Below are 8,414 nucleotides of genomic sequence, written 5' to 3'. Positions count from 1 at the left end.
CTCTTGTAGTAGAGTGTCCTGCGGTATTCTGATGTATCGAGCGCACATCTGATAGTAATATTTTCCCCAGGTCCCCTCAAGCTGTTATCAATGGAAGTACTTTAAAGTGTGATTTGTCAAAAGTCCCAATGACCTCAAGTCACTATTTTGACAATCTAAAATTATCAGAACTTGTCTCCTGTAGAAGATAGTAACAATGCTAGAGGTATAACTCTAGAGCCATGGTTCTCAACCTGTGGGTCAAGACCCCCATAAGGGTCGCATTTCAGATGTCCTGCAAGTCAGATATTTACATTACAATCCATAACAGTAGCAAATTACAGTTATGAAGTAGCAATGTAATAATTGTATGGTTGGGGCACCACAACTTGAGGCACTGTATTAAAGGGTCACAGCATTAGGGAACTTGAGAACCACTGGCCTAGACACTTTCCTACATCCTTTAAGTAAAGTGAAACAAGGGCCTTCAGTAACTCCTGTCCCTGGGTCACAAGTTCACAGATTTGAGGTTGCTAAACAAATACAGACATATTTTACAGTGTTTCAACTACTTTCTCACTTCAAACATTTTAATAAGGTATAGCTAACATTATATCATTTCATAAACAAGGAAACAACGTTAAATGACGCCTAAGATAACAGTCCCTCCTGTTAACCAGGTCTGGAACTGGAGTGTGTCTCCAGGCTCCTTTCTATAAACTGGTCGTGAGCACCTGTTGCTCCTTAAGGATGTCAGTCAGATGCACAGTCCCAGGAGATCGCCTTCTGGAATTCGGATAGCGAATAGCTCCCCAAGAAATGGCTAATGTATGTCTTATATGACTTTGTACAATTATTTGTAATGAATGGCATGATGAAGAAGAGAAATCTTAAACATATTGAACCAGAAGAAGATGAATTAATTATTAAAAATTCCAGAAGGGAAGCTCAGTAAAATTTAGATCTAAGTGTCTGGCACAGCTTCCTGACCCTCTATCTGTCTGTCTGTCTGTCTATCTAACATCTATCTCCCTCCTCCTCCCCCTCTCTGTATCTATCTTTCTTTCTTGTTTTTGATACATTGATTGAACAGTGTTTGATTATTCATGTTTCTCTGCACACAGTTCACAGATCCTTAAGATGTATTTTAGTCTGAGGGTCATGCCACAGCTGGGGCCATACAGATCTGAGTGGCCTGTGCTGCTACAAGGTGCTATGGTGATGTTTGGGCCCAGAGCTGCAGCTGAGGGCCATGTCTGGGTCTGTAACCCTACCTCAGGCAGCTGGGGTCTGTGCTGACGCCCTTGGCTCCTGATGCCATGGAAGACCATGCTGATGCCAGGGGTCTGGGCCACCACCTGGGGCCATGTTGTGTCCGAGGGGCATGTCAATCTGAGTGGCCTGCACTGCCACCTAGGGCCATGGTGACATCTGGGCCTAGACTGCTGCAGAGGAGCATGTGTGGGTCCATAGTCCTACTACCATAGTCTGGTCCATGTTAATGTCCCTGGCCCACGTTGCTACCAAAGGACATATGGATGCCTGGGGTCTAAGCCACAACCTGTGACCTGCTGCCGAGGGCCATGTCTGGGTCAATGGTCCTGCTACATCTGGGGTCTGTGTTGATGTCCATTGCCTGTGTTAACACAGAGGGCTGTAAGAACCTTGTGTGTTGAAATCCAAGGGCTATGCTAAGCTAACTCAGCCCTTCACTGACTCTGGCTATACACTGGTCCTGCCCCTCATGGGAGAGCTCCCTCCAGCCCCACACTCTGGAGAGATGGTCCCACCCCTCACCATGGGCATGGGAGAGCTGGCCCCAATGGCATGGGTGTAGGAGAGCTTGCTCTGTCCCTTGCCTGAGGGGGGTGGTCTCAGTGGCCCAGACTGTCCAGCCCACCCACCACCCAGATCCACATCCTGGGCCTTGGGTTGGCCCACCCTAACATCTACGTCATCTGTGACCTGCTGGATGTGTGAAGGCTGGTCCTGTGGAACAGCAGCTGCAGGATCTCCATGGCTGGGACAACAGCTGGATACCCGAGAGGAGTTTCCAGAGGGTCCAGAGGTGATGGAGTGCCAGAGGCCTGGAACCAGACCAACGACTCATTGCAGTGAACGTTTGTGGGTGGGGCTGATTGGACAAAAGGGTGCACTGTGTGACACTCCGCAGCTCCCCATGCCACTAGTGTGAATGAAGAGGTGTTGGAGAGATGGAGGAGACGGGTGGTAGGAGCAAGGTGGTTTTTATTTGTTTGTTTTTAATTAATTGGGGGGGGGGAGCTAGAGGGCTGAAGGGCAGATATAGAGGGACTGGGAGGTGAGTGGGATTGGGGTACAAATGTGAAATTCCCAAAGAATCAATAAAGAATTATGTTATTAAAAAGATGTATTTTAGATATTGTATCGGGAAAATGTTTTTGCTTGAGATGAAAAGGGAAATGTACTCCTTTGAAATCATCTTTCATTATATGTGAATGATACCAAAGGAATTTTTTCATTGTCTGAAAAATGCAAAGGGGATAACAACTGATAAAAAGTTAAAAGTTAAAGACTTCTGGTGAGCCGGGCGGTGGCATGCCTTTAATCCCAGCACTTGGGAGGCAGAGCCAGGCGGATCTCTGTGAGTTCGAGGCCAGCCTGAGCTACCAAGTGAGTTCCAGGAAAGGCACAAAGCTACACAGAGAAACCCTGTCTTGAAAAACCAAAGGGGGGCAAAAAAAAAAAGACTTCTGGTGAATAATTCTCAGTTTCTGATGAAATTTCACAACAAAAGAAGTTTAAATAATTTAGGGAAAGTCCTTTGTTTCTTTTAGTTCAGCTTTGAGCCCAATGGACCCAAAACATGAACGCTAGGAACTTATAGCAAACCATTTCTTAAATTATTTCCTATTGAAGGGTAAACAGTGGCTGCAGACACTTCTTCCAGATGTCGTGGGACTTGGGGACACAGGATTAGGAAGTGTGGGTTCGGGTTCCTTGGTCACACTGTTAGCCTTACCTGGTTTCCCTTCTCTGTGCTTCGTTTACATTAGAAGCAATGTTTGTCATTGGCAGAGTGAGCTTTTTCTTGCTTGCAAAGATAATCTATAGTTTAGGGGGAAAAATCAACTCCGAAGAGCTGAAGAAGTCAAGGAAAAAATAGAATTGATAAATAAGAATTTTCCTGGTAGGGTAACTGGTTACTTTTGCAAGTTAAATTAAGTGACTTAAGCTAAATTTCCATTTCCTAAGAGAAAAACAGCAGGTGTGGTTTTTTTTTTCCACTTGGAGCTTTAGTCTTTGTTGTTTTTTTTTAAATTAAATTTATTATTTGCCAGTTTCATACTTGCACATAATACACAGTGGTCACACTTACACCCCCGTCCTTTCTTTTTGTTTTGTTTTTATTTTTTTGAGACAGTGTCTCTCTATGTAGCCTTGGCTGTCCTAGAACTCCCGGGTATCTATCTGCCTTTGTCTTCCTCCGAGGTGCTGGGATTAAAGGCGCGCACCACCACACTAACCCCTACCCGCTCTTACCTCCCTCCCATCCCCAAGGATCCACGCTTACTATGAGGCCCTTGTGACCCCCTGAGATTACAACCTTTGTGGGCGTGGCTGTGGGCCATAGCAGGCTAACAAATAGCTGCGACACTTAAGACAGTGCCCCTCAAGCATCCATCAACAGCTAGTTTCTCAGGGAGGGACGGGTCCCCATGACCCCCTCATGACCCACACAGGCAGCTGCGGATGCCCGAGTTCATGATCGCTACAGTCGTACCACCTTGTCGAGAAGGTTACCTTTCAGCATTCCTCATCAGCCAGCTCAGCAGTTATTTCTGTTCCCTTTAAGTTCACACATGAGAATGAACTGTGGTCACTGAAGATAGGTCTCATGTTATAGCTTGGACTGGACTTGAATTCAATGATCCTTTCTGCCTATCAAAGGGTTTGGATTGTATTCAAGGGCCACAACCACAGTCCAGGTGGGAGCTTTTCTGAATTGGTTTTTAAATGGTACCCGCTTACCTTGCAACTTTGGGAGAAAAGGGTTTATTTCCCTTACTCTTCCGTCATTGAGGGAAGTCAGGGCAGGAGGCAGGAACTGAAGCAAGAGCCAAGGAGGAAAGCTGCTTCCTGGCTCACTCCTCGATGCTTGCTCAGTCTGCTTTCATATAGCACCAGGACCACGAGCTCAGGGGTAGCACTGCCCACAGTGGGCTAGGCCCTCCCACATCAATCATTAATCAGCATTGCACCACAGACGTGCCCACAGGCTGATCCTATGGAAACATTTTCTCAGTTGAGTCTCCCTCTTCTGGATAGTCTAGCCTGTGCCAAGTTGATATAAAAACTAGCTAGCACAGTACCTTTTTTTTTTTATCATTATGAAAAAAACTACTTTCATATCCTTTTTTTTTTTTTCATTTCAAAAAAATTCCAAACTTAAAAGTACTAAGAAAAGGACAAAACTTTCCCACCGAGTTGCTGAGTCACACACCTCACCATCTCAAATACATCAGTGTGTAATTCCAGGAAGACATCTTGTAAATCACAGGACGCCCACCGCACCGGGATGTTAGCCCTGAGAGACTACCATCCTCTAACCCGAAAGCTTCACTCAGGTTGTCATTTGTCACAGGCATCATGAACGAGTCATCACACTCTGGAGTCCGTGGTTATGTTGGCATTCGTGAAGCAGGTTTAAGATTTCAGACCAGTTATTTAGTAAACTACCCCCTCAGCCCCAGATTGCCTAGTACTTCCTTCTTAGATTGAGGCGTGTGAGAATGTCACAGAAGAAATGTTCCCTTCTTGCACTTTACCAAGTGTCAGACAGTTCCCAAGTTTTCTAGTTTCTGAGGGCTGGGTGTCAGCTGGGTAAGGTGTCATCTATCCAACTACTCCACTACCCTCTGCAGGCAGTGCCTTGTAGATGGACCAGATCTCCACTCATCAGACAGCATCCACTGACGATCTCCATCTGACTCATGATTGCTGGATACTCATTGCCGAAATCTGCCACTCCGTTTACATGTATTGATTGGCACTCCACTGAGAGGCGGGGCCTTTCCTTCTCTGTTTTTTTCATTTGCTGCACTGTTGTGGACTGTAGCTTTGGTTTTCTCTTTTGGGGTGTTGGGGATTGAACTAAGACAAAGCATTTTGTCACTATCAATCACCCCATTCATAGATCCCATTTTAGTTAATGAGGTGGTAATTTGTTACTAACATTTTTTTATTTCTAAGTATTGGCCTCAGCAGTGGGAATTCAAGCTCTTGTTTACCTTTGAGATTATCTCTACCATTCTTTGAGTATATTCTTACTAGAAAACAAAGATATTCCATGCTCATCTTTGTATTTCCTCCACACTAGCTATGAAATAGGCAATTTTTCTAAGATCTGGTTCCATTTATGGAAAATGTTATTTTTCTAGAATAAACTTACTACATTTATCATATGTGTCCATGCATGCTGCAGCACATATGTGGGGGTCAGGATAATGTATAGGAGTCAGTTTCATTCTTGCCTACCCTGTGGGTCCTGGGATTGAACTTGGGTCATCAGGCTTTTATCCACTGTTACATCCCAAAAGTACTTTAGAAAAACATTTTGAGACAAGATGTCATGTAGCCTAGGCTGGCCTTGAATGTAGTCAAGAATGATCTTGAATTTTTCTTTGCAATCAAGAGCCTGGACTATAGGTGTATGTCATGCCTGCTTTATGTGATTCTGGAGAGCAGGATCCCATGCAGACTAGAGAATCATTTGAGCTACACCCCCAACCCCAGAAATTGGGTTTAGAAACCAAGGTCTCTGATTTTACATGTGCTCTTGCTATTGAGGATTGCTGTTTTAAAGCCCTCTCATAGAACACATAACATCTAGGAATTTCTATCTACATTCACCAAAAGCTATGGTTATAATGTCAGTATTTCCAATGCCTGCCCTCTATTTCTCCTTTTCAAAATTCTTAATTCTCTGCTCTGATGGTGAGTCTGACTACCTTTACCTCAACACATACAACATGTACATGCATAAAACCCTTAAAAATAACCACCTTCTTATTCCAGATCACCACAATCCCATTACCCACAGATGTTCAATAAAATCTGAGCAGATTAATAATGAATAAGGAGATAAAACTACTAAAAGTCTCAAGAAAGGAAAATCCTGGGACCTGATGGGTTCACTGCTACCAAACATTCAAAGAGCTGATAGCAATCTCCAACTTTAGAAAAAAAAAAAAAAGCAAGCAAAGAGGAAATGCTTCCAAACTCCAGTGGCAAACTCCAACAAAGACATTAATAAAAAACTCAGGCCAGTGTCCATTATGAACAATACATGAAAAATTAAGATGCTTGCAAGACAAATTCAACAATATACTCAAAAGATAGCTCACTGAGACCATGAGGGATTCAAGGATGGTTCAATATGATAAAAGCAATCAGAATTGCAATGCCATTTGTAGCAGAATGGCGCTAAACTATGTATGGAACCACAAGAGCTATTGAGCAAAGTGAGCTTAAGCCAAAAGAACAAATTTGGAGAGACAGGCGTGTTGTCTCAATCTGAAATCTTAGGACTCAGATGTGGGGGGAACATGAGTTTGAGGCAAGATCCAGGCCAGCATGACTTGTACAATAAAACCCCATTTACAAATAATAAAGAACAAAGACTGGGGATGTAACTAAGTTGGCAGAATGCTTGCTTAGCAGCATGAGTCCCTGGGTTCTATGCTCAGTCCCTTGCTAAAGTGGTGTATGCCTGAAACCCCAGCACTTGTAGAAATAGAAGAATCAAAAGTTCAGGGTTATCCTTAGTGACACAGGAAATCTGAAGCTAGGCTGACAGCAATACCCACACATGCCAGCCCAGAAATAAGTCCATGCATTTACGTTCAGCTTAATTCTGAACACACAATGGGTAAAGAACAGTAAAAGGTGTTGGGAACTGGGTCTACCTGCATATGTATGCAATGAACTCCTTAAGTCACACCATATGTAAAGAGCACCTAAAAAACACCTCAAATTTTCAGAGCTAAGATTAAAACTATAAATAAATAAATAAATAAATAAATAAATAAATAAATAAATAAATAACAGGGAAAAGCAACGTGACTGTGGTCTAGGCAACTGTGTTTTGTATTTGCCATCGAAAGCATGACCAACAAAAACAAAACTAGACAAGTGAGATTACTAAACAAAAAAGGGCCCCTTTGGAACAGCAAAGGAAAGAATGAAGTGGAAAGACAACCCACAGAATGGGAGAAAATAGTTGAGAGTATACATCTGATAGCAGGTCGCTATCAAAAAAATGATCCAATAGCAAAGAAACACTGGTGTGGTGCATGCCTTTAACCCCAGCCCTTTGGAAGCAGGAGCATGCGGAGCTCCAAGTTAGAGGCCAGCCTGATCTACTTAGCAAGTAATATGACCTCGTGTCAAGAAAAAAAAAAAAAAAAGGATGTAGTGGTAAAATAGACCATGAACCATTGCATATTATATATGTTCTCAAAAGATAAAGGGCCAACAAGCCTATGAAAAATAAAACCCAATTAATCAGAGAAATAAAAATTAAAATGAGATACCACTTCATACCTATTAGAATGGCTACTATCAAAACGAGGGAAGTCAGGGGCTGAAGAGATGGCTCAGCAGGTAAGGACACCCGCTGATTTTGCAGAGGACCTACCCATGTGAGATGGCTCACAACCACCTATCACTTTGGCTTCTGGGAATCCAACGCCCCCTTCTGGCCTCCTAGTGCACCTGCACTCATGTAAGCAACACAAAGAGAGACAGAGACAGAGAGAGAGGGAGGGAGAGAGGGAGGGAGAGAGGGAGGGAGAGAGGGAGGGAGGGAGGGAGGAAGGAAGGAAGGAAGGAAGGAAGGAAGGAAGGAAGGAAACAAGTGCGGGTAAGAACATGGAGTAAGGAGAAACTCTGCATTGTTGATGACAATGTATGTTGGTCAGCCATTATGAGAGTTCCTCAGAAAACCAGAACAACTGTGTGATCTAGCAAGCCCATTACTGGGTTCATGTATCTACATCCCCATGTCCACAGCATTATTTATAATAAATAAGATAAGTCAATCTGAGTGTCCACCAATGGATGAGTAGGCAAAGGCAATACAGTACAAATATATACTGAGATAGTGGTCATCTTTGGATACACAGCCGTTTGAGGGCAGCCTGAGCAACAGGAAACTGTCTCAAATGAGTTCAAAAGAGGTGGTCAGCTTCGGATCCACACCGAGGAAAGGCCTTCTGGATTTGCTGCTGCACTGACAGCTTTGGGAGACAAGAAGGACAACAGGCAGGGTTGGCCTTGGCAACTAGAAGCCTGGTGTTCTCACCATTTGTAACAATGTTAGTAAACCTAGAATAAAAAAGCCAAAAAACAAAAAAAGCCTTTGAAAAAGGCATTTCAATTGCTTCTTCAGACCA

This window comes from Onychomys torridus, chromosome 10 (assembly GCF_903995425.1).
Source record: "Onychomys torridus chromosome 10, mOncTor1.1, whole genome shotgun sequence".
Lineage (NCBI taxonomy): Eukaryota > Metazoa > Chordata > Mammalia > Rodentia > Cricetidae > Onychomys > Onychomys torridus.
This window is presented reverse-complemented; position numbering follows the sequence as displayed.